The sequence below is a fragment of the Sorex fumeus genome, unplaced genomic scaffold (assembly GCF_029834395.1).
Source record: "Sorex fumeus unplaced genomic scaffold, SorFum_2.1 ptg000037l, whole genome shotgun sequence".
Lineage (NCBI taxonomy): Eukaryota > Metazoa > Chordata > Mammalia > Eulipotyphla > Soricidae > Sorex > Sorex fumeus.
In genome coordinates, this window is record NW_026606094.1 from 32456098 (window position 1) to 32470875 (window position 14778).

Here is a 14778-nt window from a genome sequence, read left to right on the forward strand (position 1 = left end):
CCATTAAAGTTATTCTTTATTTTTAATAATATGACTATGTCTCCATTTCATTTGTTACCCATTGCTAATATATCATTGAGTCTTAATCTCTTTATTATTGATATATACATATAAACATATATACATATAAATAAAAGTTCTAGGGTATTCAAATTATAGGGATCTTGGCATTAAACAGGTAAGAGTAGTTTGCTTTGGAGAGGGAAACTAGTAAGAAAGATAATTTTTTTTATTTGACTTTCTTTACCTTTTTCTTTACCTTTGTCTTTGTAAACTAGGTGGAATTTTAAGTTCATGCAAATCACAAAAAAAAATTCTTCAGCATTCTATAAAAATATCTAAACATGTCAAACACAATAAATGGCCACATTTTCCAACTCAAAATAAGAGCACATGTCTTCTAATGGTCACATTTATTGGCACATCAAATATAAAAGTAAAACAGTAAAAATTTTCAGTGCCAAGTCTATTAGTGATTTTAGTTTTTCTGTATAAAAATGTCTGCAATGACAAAGTTGTAAAACAGTTGTGACCACTTTCTCAGACTTTCCATAGGGGTAAAATGTAAACACATTATTTGTTTTAGTCTTATTAAAACATTTCATGTCAAGCTTAAGTGAGTATGCAGTATATATCTTTGATATTAGCAGCTCCACCTAAACAATTGTGTGTATGCAAACTACATATAGATAATATATAGTTTTTGTTAACTGAGCCTAGATACACACACTCCTTTTTCTTTAAAGAAAACCAAAACTGCTTTTATGGATGTATCATATTAAAAGCTCTTTTCCTCCACCTTAGGGTACAAACTCCTCTTATATCTATTTTCACTAGAGAGCCAGTAAAGTGCTATGTTACTGGTCCTGATTGTCAGACTGTGTAATGAGGCTCAAAAATAATAACTAGCTGGAGCAATGACTCAGGACTGTTAGTTATGGGTAATTGACCCTCATCTATGGCCTTTCAGCATGGTCAAAGATGCTTTTCATAGAATAGTCATATTTTACTACTTTCTTGTTCTCTACTCATGGACTTCAGATGGTTGAGTAGAAATTAGTGTTCTAAATTGTTTACACGACTTTCTCATCTTAGCAGAGAAATTTTCATTATGAAAATCATATAGTGAGTGCAATCTTCTGTTCCAGTTATTCCATTAGATTGGGCTGTGTGGTAAATTTGTAAAGCATCACTCACTTACCTTACTAATTCTTTGTCATAATATTTAATTATTTAGAATTCCAAGTAAGATTCAATAGGTATATAATGTTGCTTTTTAAATAAATACAATTTATTATGTAGCACTCTCAGGGTATATTTAAATGTAATAGTTTTCTTTAACAGATTGTATTCATTGAAATGAGATTATTGAAGTTTAGGTCAGACATCTAACATTTAAGGAGAATGGATTATTTAATAGGTACTTTTAAAATAATACAAATAATATATATCTCTATAGAAACTGATGTAGGGATGCATATCACATATATGTATGTATGTATGCATATGTATATATGCAATATTCAGATAAGAAGACCAATTCAGAAATCTAAGTTACTGTCGCCTACTTGTGCCCTGTTTATAGGCAATGCATTTAAATCTGGCTGTTTCAGAGAACAAGAACTTCCAACTGTTCTCTGCCCTTGGGGTGTTAATTTAATAACCCAGTAAACAGAAATAGGGAATGGATACCTTTGCCTTCAGGCTGCCTAGGTTTTGTAAAGATTTTTTTTCTCCTCTCTATACTTAACACTTTAGCTCATTTTAATTAAAAATGCCGGCATATTCATCATGAAAATATAGACACCTTGAGAGCAGAATAATTCCCTAATCCCTGTATATGTTAAATGGAATAAACTTGATGCTCATTAATCATCTTTGACAAATAAGACAAATTTCAGAAAGTAAGGATAGAAGAGAAGACAGAGTCAATAATAAATTGGTTAAGTAAACTACCACATGATTATTAAACAAAGATGCATGCTAATTTTTCATCATTCACTGAAATACAGTCATAGTTATAAGAACTGGTTTTACTGCCTTTAAAAGTCTAACTAGTTATCTAAGTATAGTAAATGTCAACCGGAATGTTATGCAGTGATTCAAACATATGTAACATGAAGCTCATCAATATCAGGGAAGACTAGGTCTGATTGAAAAATTCCAAGTCACAGTTTACCTGTTTTGTCATTAGGGTTGCTGAAATTTTTTAATTTTATTTTTTTCTAATTTAGCACTTAAGTATAAAGGCTTATTCATCCCTTTCACTGCTTCTTCCCTCCCTCCCTCCTTCAGTCCCTTCCTTCCTTCAACCCTCCCTCCCTCACTGGAGGTAATCAGAGATTACTACTGGTTCTGTGATCAGAGATCACTCTGGATGGTGCTCAGGGCCCATTTGTGGTGCCAGGGATTGAAAATGGGTTAACCACAAGCAAAATATGTGCCATATCCACTGTACTATCTCTCTGGCCCCCTTTTAGTGCATGGTCTGGGTTAATCCATCATTCCTTCTGCTCTTTTTCCTGGTACCTTAAATTTCATTTGTAGAAAATGCCTTATCATACAAGTACAATTCTTTGATTATCCATTGCTTCTCAAACCTCTGTCATTTTATCACAGTATTTCTCTCATTACCAAGCCCACACCACTATGTGCCAATTCTTATTCTTTGAACTCCATCTCAGATAATTTTTCTGAACTCTTGTCCTGGGTATTGCATAAGGGTAGTAATTTTTAAATATAACCTGATACCTGATAATTTACCATCATTTTTATTATGATCAATTTTTAGCTGTCTCTTTGTGAAAAAAGAGTTATACCAGTCACCTCCAGTTTATTGGTTAATTAGACATTATAAATGTGTTCTGATAACTTTTCTCTTGCATTTTTTGATAAATGTTTTTATGTCTACTTTGTATCACTTAGTATAACCTTTGTGTGTAAGCCCTTTGTTCCTCCCAACTGCTGTAGCACAGAACATAGAAATACTAGAATTTTGTAGCTAGCAAAGAATCTAAGTCATGGCAAGCAGTGACTGCTGGATAAATGACCTCTATTACTTAACCCAAACTTTTATTTTCAATATTTACTGGACCTAAATACAACCTAAATAAAATATTTTGTTTTCCTTATAGTGTTAAATTTTATCACATGAAATTTCTTAAAGCTTTCTTAAGTGACTACCTTTTAACATCCAAAACTCAAGTCCCAATGGTAATTATCTATTTTCATTTTCAGGCCGCATTTGAATCTTAATTTGAGCTTGTAAAGACTATGGCAACATTTGACTGCCTTGATTCTTGATAATCAGCTGCTATAGTAACAGGTGGTATGAGTTAATTTTAAATTCTTTTCTCATTTTGTTTTAAAGTTAAAATTCAGTAAATATGTTTTGAGTTCTCTGTTTAAAATTTAAAACAAAATTCTCAGAAATTTTTATCATATTAAACAGAAAATAAAAGCATGACTGAAAAATAAACTAGTAGCATCAATTTTTGGCAAAGAAAGGGAAAGATTATCTATTTAGAGAAATTGAATATAATTTCATTTCTTCTCATGTTTCACTGTTGGTTTGTTTAATTTTAGATTTTTTAAGGCAATGTCTTAATGTGATGCAACAAGGACATATTTTGAGAAGTAAATTTAGTAGAAAATGCATTTTCATATTTTAATCTACAAATTTTGCTGAATTCCCTTGACTTTTAAATTTAGTGTATTTGTAATTTATGATAATCCTATATTAAAAATATGGAATATCTAATAAATACATTAATGATAGTGTAATTGTCAGAACAAACTTTCCCAAAAGAGTCTTTACTTCATTTAAAAGATTACTCAGCATGTTTCTCTAATGCATTCAGGCTAAAAATACCATTATGTGCCAATTTTCAGTAAACATAAGTGATTTAAATGAAGAACTTTTTAAAATTATAAAATTTATCATCCGTGGCTGGGCTTAGAGCACATACACCACAGTTGTGAAACCCTGAGTTCTATGCATTCCCCCTTGCATCTTGAATTTTTTAAAACATAATTTTGAATAAGATAGTAGTATAACTAATCAATATTTTTAAATCATTTTCAAGGAACTATATAAAATATCTGAAGAAATAAGTTTCGTCTGTGAAAAGAAAGAATATTGGAATTTATTCTCGTAAGTCTATCTAAGCTCACATATGAATTTAAGAACTTCAGCATATAAATGAAAAATAAGACATTTTCATGCAATTTTTGTATACACTCACTAATCTTGACTATGCAAGATGCTGCATTCCCTTGTAAAGATATTTTTATCACCAGACAGTATAATTAAGTTCTCATGTGGAGTGGATGGGTAACTTAGGTGACATTTTAATGGATTTCAAGTGGACCTTGACACTAATCTTATCTAACTTATATACGACTTTCACCAGTCCATTAAGTCTATATTACTTATTCACTCAAATTGTGTGAAGCAAAGACTTACTTTTCACTCATTTACTTTTGTACATGCACTGTAGCACTGTAGCACTGTCCTCCCATTGTTCATTGATTTGCTCAAGGGGGCCCAGTAATGTCTTCATTGTGAGACTTGTTGTTACTGTGTTTAGCATATCAAATACCGCACGTCACGGGTAACTTGACAGGCTTTGCTGTACAGGCGTGATACTCGTGATACTCTCTACTCTGGGTAGCTTGCTGGGCTCTTCGAAATGGGCAGAGAAATCGAACCCAGGTTGGCCGGCCAGCCGCGTGAAAGGCAAACACCCTACCACTGTGCTATGAGTACATATTTTTATTTGTCATGAAAATATGAGTCCATTTTGGATCTGTGCATTTGAATTTGACATTTTATATGATGTTATATTTAGTGACAGTAATCGCCATTTCAATGAACACTAGGTCATTTTTTCAGTGAAGGTATTTACAGAATTTCCTAACCTAACTGCCCTGTTCTCTGAAATTTTTATTAAAACTTTGGGGATGGAGCAATAGCATAGCGGGTGGGGCGTTTGCCTTGCACGCAACTGACCTAGGTTTGATTCCCAGCATCCCATATGTTCCCCTGAGCACCGCCAGGAGCAATTCCTGAGTGCATGAACCAGGAGTAACTCCTGTGCATCGCCGGATGTGACCCAAAAACAAACAAAAAAAAAAGCCCAAAAAATAAAACTTTGACGTACTACTATATGTAAAATAAAAGCTAAATAAAGAATAAATAAAACAGCAATATTACTCATAAAATAACAAAAACAATCAAACAATCCCATCATATCAATGGGCAGAGCAGCTGAGCAGATACTCCCCCAAAGAGGAGATACAGATGCCAATAGGTATATGAAAAAATGTTCTTTATTACTTCTATGAAGGAAATTAAAATCAATCAAAACAATGCAATATCACTTCACACCAGTAAAAATGTCTTAATTTTCAGCAGGTAGGGTGTTTGCCTTGCACACGGCTGACCTGGGTTCAATTCCCAGCATCCCATATGGTCCCCTGAGCACAGCCAGGAGTAACTCCTGAGTGCAGAGCCAGGAGTAACCCCTGTGCATTGCCGGGTGTGACCCAAAAAGCAAAAAAAAGTCTTAATTTTTTGGGGGGAAGGAGTCACACTCAGCAATGCTCAGGGGTTACTCCTGGCTCTGCACTCAGGAATTACTCCTGAGGGTGCTCGGGGGACCATATGGGATGCTGGGGATCAAACCCAGGTCAGCCACATGAAAGGCAAATGCCATCCCCGCTGTGCTATAGCTCCAGCCCCCCAAATGCCTTAAATTAAAGGGAGTAGGAATAACCTGTGTTGGTGGGGTGTGAAGAGAAAGAAGTTCTTGATTATTGTTGAGCATGCTGTCTGGTTCATCCTCTGGAAAAGGGCACGGAGACTTCTCAAAAACTTAAGAGTTGAGTTTCCATATGAGTCACTTGGCACCTATCATTTGTTTGTTCCAAAAAGATATATGAACTACTTTTTGCGATGCAGTTTTATTCACAGTAACCAATATTTGAACACAACTAAAATACCCAAGAACAGAAGAGTGAATAAAGGAACGTGTTATATCAAACAAAAGAATCCTACTCAGCTATAGGCTAAATTGTAGTTCTCTTCCCAGACTCCATGCTTGCATGAACCTCATAAACAGACTGCCACTCACCCTAAATTGAGTTATAAGAATGCTGTTTCCATGCTATCTTTGCTATCTCCTATGCCCTCATTTGCAACATCTCATAGGATACACTACTGCTATTGTTATGCATTTAATTGACATAGACCAGCACTTCATCATTTCTGTTTTGGGAACCCACACATCTAGAAAGATTTCTGTTTTATTAGCTTGGCTTTTAGTTTTTGCCAGTCTCACACCAACTTTTCACTAACTGAAAACTGCAGTTGTCCCAATACCTTTCGATGAAATTAAGCACTTTAGAACCTGAAGACTAATATTCATATTCATCCATAATGGCAAAGAAATGCATCACACCATGTATTGTTGATAGACAATTATACAGGTAAGCTACTCCAGGAAATGTAAGTCTGACTACTCATGACATCTTCACCTACCCACCCATTCGCTTTGTGCCAGGGATATTCACTGGGTTGGGTGAAAGTAGTATTAGAACTGCAGTGCTCTAAACAAACTATGAAAGTCCACCACTTTCAGAACTATACTGACATTAATGTATATGCACTGAGACTTCTAAAGCTCAGGGCTTTCAGTATACAAGAAGACAAATGTGAAAACTTATGCCACTGGCATAAGACATTACTCCTCTGTTTATTACCTCTCAAGTAGTATGACAAACAGAATTATACCATGCAACAATTATGTAATGAAAAGTTATAAACCGATATTTGCACTTCAAAGCACTGAGTGTGATAATTATGCGGTGAATATGGTATTGAATATTGTATTATAAACTATGTTTAAAAGGACATAAGTATAAAAACTTTGTATTTTACATGCTAATTTAATTTCCAAAATAATCCTGAGAAGTCTTTTAATCCCCATTTATAAATAAGAAAATATTGATGAAGACACAGTTTTTCACATAATTATATTATGGAGCAGGAATTCAATTTCAATCTACCTAATTCCATGATTAGGATTGTTAATCAACCTTTTCTTAGGTTCTTCTCACTATCAGTTGCAAAAACTCTCAGTTCTTCAGAATTGTTTCTGGTTCATTATTTTTATCCTAATTTAGTTCTCCTCATTACTTAAATAACTTTTTTGTAGTTTATAATTTTTAGAAGTTCTAAACATCCATCAATATGCCTTCTAGTGTCCTTTTTCCCCACTAGAATATAAATTTCATAAGAGCAATACATTTATTCTCTATCACCAGTATACTTACCCAATTCCAATACCTAGTATTAATATGAAGTAACCCAAAATTTATTACTTGAATGAATACATGAACTTACACAATTTACAAACTCAGTATTTTCTATTACAAGGTCATTATAGGAATCTTTTCATATTGTTTGTTGTTGGTTCCAGTGATTCTCAGTGAATCTTGGGGCTTACTGGTTACTGCAATTTTTGTTCAGGAGATCATGCATATCAGGAATCAAGCCCAGGATCTCATACATGCAAGGCAATTAACTGCTCACTACTGAGACAATCTGTGGCCCAACAATGAATATTTTTTTGGGTATTGGGGTGTTTTGGCAGGTTACTGAGTCTCACCTGATGGTACTCAGGGTTTACTCCTAGATCTGTGTGGTCTCAGAGGACCATATGGGGCACCATGTATTAATACCTGGTTACCCATATGCAAAACAAGTGTCTTACCCACTGTACTATATCTTCACTCCCCTCGATGAATATTTTTAACAAAATCATTTACTTTCAGATTCAGCATATTAGGATGTGTCATAATACGATTAATCATATTTTCTTCTTTAATTTATTTTAAAGTGTTTTCATTTATTTTCAGTTGTGGGGCAACTGAAAATAAATAAATAAATACTGGAAGTATACATGACTTTCTTTTGGCTTTGTGCTGAATAATCATCTCTGACAGGGGTCAGGGAACCATATATGAATGCTTACCATCTATACTAACTTTCAAGTCCTTCTGCTCCAAATTTTCAGTTTGCTTTGAACTTTTTTGCTCTAGACTAAAGCTTCTCAATCTTTGAACTGTAGTCATTTGGGGCTATAGATTTCATTGGGGCGGGGGGAGATGAATAGCTCTCTCTTGCATTGTTAAATATATAGAAGTACCCTTGTTCTTTTTCATTTGGAGTCAATAGCTTACCTATCCCTAAACGTAAAAATAAAAGTTTCCCCACAACCAAAGTTACCTCCATCTGGGAAATATATCCCTAAATCATACTATTGTGGTAACTCTCTTTGGTATAAAATTTCTTTTCATGTGTAAAATTGTTTCTAGGTGTTGATATCTTAGATTCCTTTTAAAGATAGAAAATAAGAACTTAAAGAGTTAAATGCACTGCCTAAATATACAGAGTTTTGAAGTGGCAAAATATTTTTCCCCTAATCACAAGGAGTTTGCCAAAGCGTCGAAAATCAGATGGACCAGTCTGTAAAATCTTATCATGCCGAAGGTTGTATGTTCACGGGCTCACTGGACGGCACTGTTTCACCGCCTGCGTTCGGTGCTCTTGAGCCACTGTGTGTGGCCTGAATCGGAACGGCTGTTGGCCAAGGGCAGACGGAAGAAAAAATGGGGTCCAGGCCGGTCTATATCAATAGTAGTTTATTCCAATCCTCTTCACTCCTGTCTTTTTCTGCCTCCTTTTCTCCTGGGCCCCAGTCTTGGAAGATCTCTCCTTCTGGCTCTGACTCTGGATCTCTGGAGCCCGAGCTCTCTCACTTCTGACCCCCTTTTCCGAGCTTATGTCTTAGTTTATATAGCAGTCACATAAGGCGGTGACATAAAGGTGGGTTGAATACTGACGAATCAACAAAGAGAGGTAAGACCACTCCTCTAGGAGATTAACTCAAGGATAAAATCTCATCTACAGAGATTACTTCAGATTACCAGGAGATCCACCCAAGGGTGGGATCCCAACAAGGGTGTGTTCTTCCTTCAGTTAGTAATCTACTTAAATAGTTGTAATAAATCTACTTCTAATATTTCTAGCAATGTCATTCTGTATGAGCACAGTAAGAGATATAAATTTAGTTTGGTTCTTCCTGAGAACATCTCACTATACATTTCGCAGTCCTCAGGCCAGGTTAATCTTCCTAGCTCCAGCAGGGTCCTAGTCTCGTCGTTACTTACTTTTGGATCATGACAGCATTTGTCCATGATCATGCCCTCAACTTATAGTTGAGTATCGTGGCTCTTTGGCTTGGCCCATTTCAATGTCAGGGTAGCTCACTGCTTGCCCTGGGTCCATTCAGTCCCTCGTCGGGACCCTCCTTTTGGGGTGCTAGGAACTAAGGGAAATTGAGTCAAGAAATCAGATGCCCAGGAGTAAATATTATTCGGAGTCAATCAACTCCCAAGTTACAAACATAATATTAACTGTCTTCCTGTGTCCACACAGAAAGGACATTGCTTACAATACAAGTTCAGTGTTCTTAGATGGGTGTGACCTGACAAACCTAAGCTACCTGAGGAAGGACAAAAGAGTGTTATCCTACACCAGACACATAATGCGATTTGGAGAAGACCACTGGACTAGAGCCATTACCGACTGGATTCCATGGAACAACAAAAGAACACCTATGAGATGGTCAGACTTCTTTGTCAAGACCCTGAACAAACAGTTTGATGCTCTTTGTGTTCCTGGAGTGAGCAGATACCATTGGGCTAAATTAGCATGTGACAGGCTTGAATAGAGACATTACTGGTGCCCAGTTGAGCAAATAGATGAACAACAGGATGACAAGTGATTACAAGTGATTACAAGGAGTTTAGGGGTTTATGTTTAACCACCATGTCTTGGGAACCCTAAAATTAGTGCTAATGTGCTTGGGCCCAGAGTAAGGAGTCTCACTCATGATTCACTTTTTTCATTCTACTTCTATTCCATTCCCCTGAACTATCTTGCTCTTTCCCACACAGACTTCTGGCAGTCTATTTTCTTAACCCACATTTGGAATTTCCCGCCTCTTCTCTTTCCCTCACTTCTTTCTCTGATGTCAGTAGGTTCCAAGGAAGCAGATACAGAGTCAAAGGTGTTAAGCATAAGAGATTTATTAGAAAAGTTTCCATAAGGGATACTGGTTGGGGATATGGAGGAGACAGGGGAGGAAGAAGAAGGAAGTCAAGTAGCAGTGCCAAAACAGTTTCAACTATAAACCTTTGCAAAGGGTAACCTCAGCCTGATTCTGTAGGGAAATCCTGAGGATACTTTATGCATTAAAGTCACTTCTGTTGAAATGTAAAAGACCTTGTGATAGCACCTGAGTGTCTTATAGGTTACTGAATACACTCTAAGCACCTATTAATCCTTCAACCCCCTCAATCCACTGCTCCCCCGTCCCACAAGCTGTATAAAAATGATTCAAATAAATATGTGAAGAACTCCCATACTATTCACTGTAGGATAACATTGGGTTTGTCCTTTCAGCCTCGCCACGGGAAACTTAGTTTACCTTAAAACAATGTCACAATGTCCTTTCTGTATAGACACAGGAAGACAGTTAATATTATGCTTCTGTAACTTGGGAGTTGATTGGTTCCGAATAATATTTACTCCTGGGCATCTGCTTTCTCAATTCAGTTGTCCTTAGTTCCTAGCACCCCAAAAGCATTGTCCCAACGAAGGACTGAATAGACCCAGGACAAACTGTGAGCTACCCTGGCATCAAAATGGGCCAGGCGAAAGTGCCATAATACTCAACTATAAGTTGAGAGTATGATCATGGACAAATGCTGTCATGATCCAGAAGTAAAGACGAGATTAGGAGCCTGCTAGGATTAGGAAGACTACCCTGGCCTGGGGACTGTGGTCTGGAATATATAGTGAGATGTTCTCAGGAAGAACCAAACTTTATGTTGATATATCTCTTACTGTGCTCATACATAATGACATTGCTAGAAATATTAGAAGTAGATTTACTAGCGCTATTCAAGTGGTTTTACTAGCTGAGGAAAGAAGAAAGCAACACCCTGGATGGAATCCCACGCTTAAATAGATCTCCTAGTCACACGGTCAACAGTCACGGTCCTCCCGTTGTTCATCGATTTCCTAGTAATCTGGAGTAAATTCCTTAGATGAGATTTTATCCTTGAGTTAATCTCCTGGAGGAGTGGTCTTACTCCTCTTTGTTGATTTGTTAGTGTTCAACCCACCTTTGGATCACCACCCTATGTGATTGCTATATAAATCCTATGAGAGTAAGAATCAGGAGTGAGAATCAGGCGAGTGAGAATGAGGGGTCAGAAGCAGAGGCAGAAAAAGAAAGTCAGGGAGTTGTTGGAGCAAGAAGGGTCTCCAGAGACAGAAGCAGAAGAGCTCTAGAGAAAGAGTTCTGAAAAGACCAGAGGAGAAACTACAGAGAGAGTCAGAGATAGAGAGACAGACAGAAGAGAGCACAGTAGCACACACAGAAGCAGAGCAGAAAAGAGGAGCCATCCCAATCCAGTCCATACACAGCGGCTCAAGAGCACTGAACACAGGCAGCAAGAGAGAGCCACCCCCGAGAGCCCACCAACAACACACACATCATCATCCCTTCCCTCATGTGCGAGAATATTTTTTACAATTCACTACATAATTTTCAGGTAATTTGAAAACTCCATTATGAAATTTACCATCTGCTTGTTGTTTTGTATTATTGTGACCTGCCTTAGTTCTGGTAAATAAACTAGAAACACAGCTAGCTGGGGGCTATGTTTCTGAAATCAGGAATTCTGGGAAAGCCTCCTGTGGGAGACTTTATTCTTTATCAAAAACAAAATTGAATTTAGTAATGTGCATGGAAATTCACTAACATTTGAATGAGAGATCCTGGATCAAAGTGACATCTTCAAGGACTCCATTTCAAGTCCTTAGACATAACTGGACTTTAGGGCCTAAAGAAAATTACAGTGATCTCATTTAGAGATAAGTGATATACCTCAAGGAATTTAAATTTAAGTTTTCAGTTGAAAACTGGCTAACTTTCGATAAGTATTAACTCTTTTGTTGTAAGAAGAACACCCAAGGTAAGAAGTAGCAAAAATAAAATCAATGGCTTATTTCAGAGCCATAAGGAAACTGTCACAAAAGTCTTGACACATATGACCACAAACCGAGCATCATGCAACTATTGCCCAACAGAGTTAAACAAAGTAATTGCACTTGACCTTAATTGCCCAGTAACTGTCATACAAATAACAATGATACAAACAGCACAATCCTACATATGCTACATAATGAAGAGAGAATTTTTTAAATTTCTTCATTGAGATCCTGTGAGCTCACACCAAAATAAACCTCAACTATAAAGATTCAAATGGATATACCTAATGCAAATCATAGATAGGCATAAATTGCAATATCATATCTGTGCAAGCATGCAATTTAAAGTTGCAGAACTGACATCATACAAGTGTCATTTCTTGGTCATTCTTATTAATAGAATTTTTTATTCTCAGGCTTTACATTTGGTCACTTTCATTTCTTCTCTTTGTTTCCTCTCCCATTTCCTTAATCTTTAGCTTATAAAAATAAGCTAATACATCCTATTTTTTACTTATCTCTTTTTTACAAAAGCCTTCTCACCTAAAATAAAAATGAAAATTTTTTTCTTAAAAGACATTCATTCCAAAAAGGAATTCAACTAATAAGTGTTTTCAATGCGCTTCAAATATCCTGATGATATTACAGTTACTGTAGGCAGGTAGAAGTCGCAATATTGCATTGCCAACCACAAAGGCTCAAGTAAATTTGTATAATCAGATTGCTCTTTAAGAGTCACAATTCTGCAAAAAGGCTCAGTTTTCTCTCCTATGTCCAGGAAATACTAGCTGATGAGCGTCTCCTGCCAGCACTCTCATAGCTGCACCAGACATCCATTTGCAGAAACTCCGGCTGAGTCATGTCTCCACTCAGCTACTCAGTAATGAGCCATCTCCAGGGACATTCCTGAGACATGCCAGAGATATATTTTGGTTCTCCACCTATATCTTTGTCATGCCCCAGGCCGTGCCCACATTTAGTGGAATTTCCAGTGCATGGCCTGCTTAGTAGGATAAAGGGAAATTCTGCAGAACTGCTACTTAATATTACTCAATAAATCAGTAACAGAAGCAATGAATGGAATGGAATGCAGAATTCTTGGCTGTTAGCCCTAGATGGAACCACTTCCTTCTTAGGAGCAAATAATGGTTAATAGGTTGGTTTGGAGAGCAGTAGGAAAGAGAGGGGGGATAGTTTCTAAGTAGTTAATTTCATTCTGAAAATATGGAACACATTTTCCCTTTTTATACGATGGAACTATACTATATCTTCTCTTTTTCTTTCTCCCTTTGGAGCAATGAGTATACACCAAGGTAAAATAGAGTCAATGAACAAATGTTTGCCGCTTTTCCTTGTTAAATAGAATGATTCAAATGAGTTACTGAACAAACATTTGCTTACTGAATAAATAACATTAGAATTCATATATTAAATGCGTATGTTAGGCTCCAATGATTATACAGATTTTCCTACAGACAAGCTATTCAAAGAAAAGCACTGATGCCAATTGAGAAAGACAAACATATGGGGGAGGGGAAGTAATGGTATAATCTTCTATCACAAAATAGGCTAGAGACAGTGAAGTATAGATATAATGTAAAAGCAACTCTTTTATCCACACTGTTATTCATATACTTTGGCTTCTCTACAGATGGAAAAATATAAATAGGCAAATTTTCTTTCAGACGTATGAAAAGTACTTCATATCACACTTTCCTGAATCAATTATAGAAGATTCCATACTCTTATTAACTTCTTGTTGGAACTAATAAATTTCTTATATGACTGCTCTTCTATTCTCAAATACACCCTACCTTTCCTTCACATATGACAAATATCTGATGGGTTAACAATAGTTTTTGCAAAATATTCATTTTGAGACATGCACTTAGATGGCTGTGGTTTACAGGAATGGGTACAATATAGGCAACGTAATTTTGATTCATAAAGTGTAAGGATTCATACTTTTAGTCCACATTTTAAAAATATAATGAATGTGGAATTGAAAGATAAGTATAGCAGGTAAGACTCTCCTCTTGCCTTGCATGTGTTCGACCTAGGTTTGAAGCCCACCCTCTGTCTGCTTCCCTGAGCCCCACAGGAGAGATTGCTAAGCAGGGATAGGAGTAAGATCTGAACACATTTAGGTGTGACCAACACTGCCCCTGCCCCAAATACACACATACACTTTTACTTCAGAAAAATCTGAGCATTCCACTTCATTGCTTCAATCCTTGACTGTACACCATTTCTTTGAAAATTAAAGACAAACTCTTTAGTATGGTCAAAGGGTGTCTAATATGATTTTAACCAGACATCTGTCTGCTAGTGTCATTATGTAGTCTAAATTCTGTGTGCTTTAAATCATTCATTGTTATCAATAGGTGCTACCCTGTCAAGCCAGTGCCTTTCTGTATGTTATTTTCTTTAGCAGGAATCAGTTGCTCTTTCTTTCATACTACCTCTTTTCAGTTTTAGGGTTTGTTTTAAATAGAATCACATATGTGAAGTCTGCTCTGAGTCTCCCAGAGAAAATTATTTACTCACTAGGCTATTTAGAAGCCAACAAAAATATGGCATGTCTAAAGTGTTTTAGGTTGCTGTGCTAAAGCTAATAAGATATGGTGTTGCTCTTAGAAAGATTATGCACT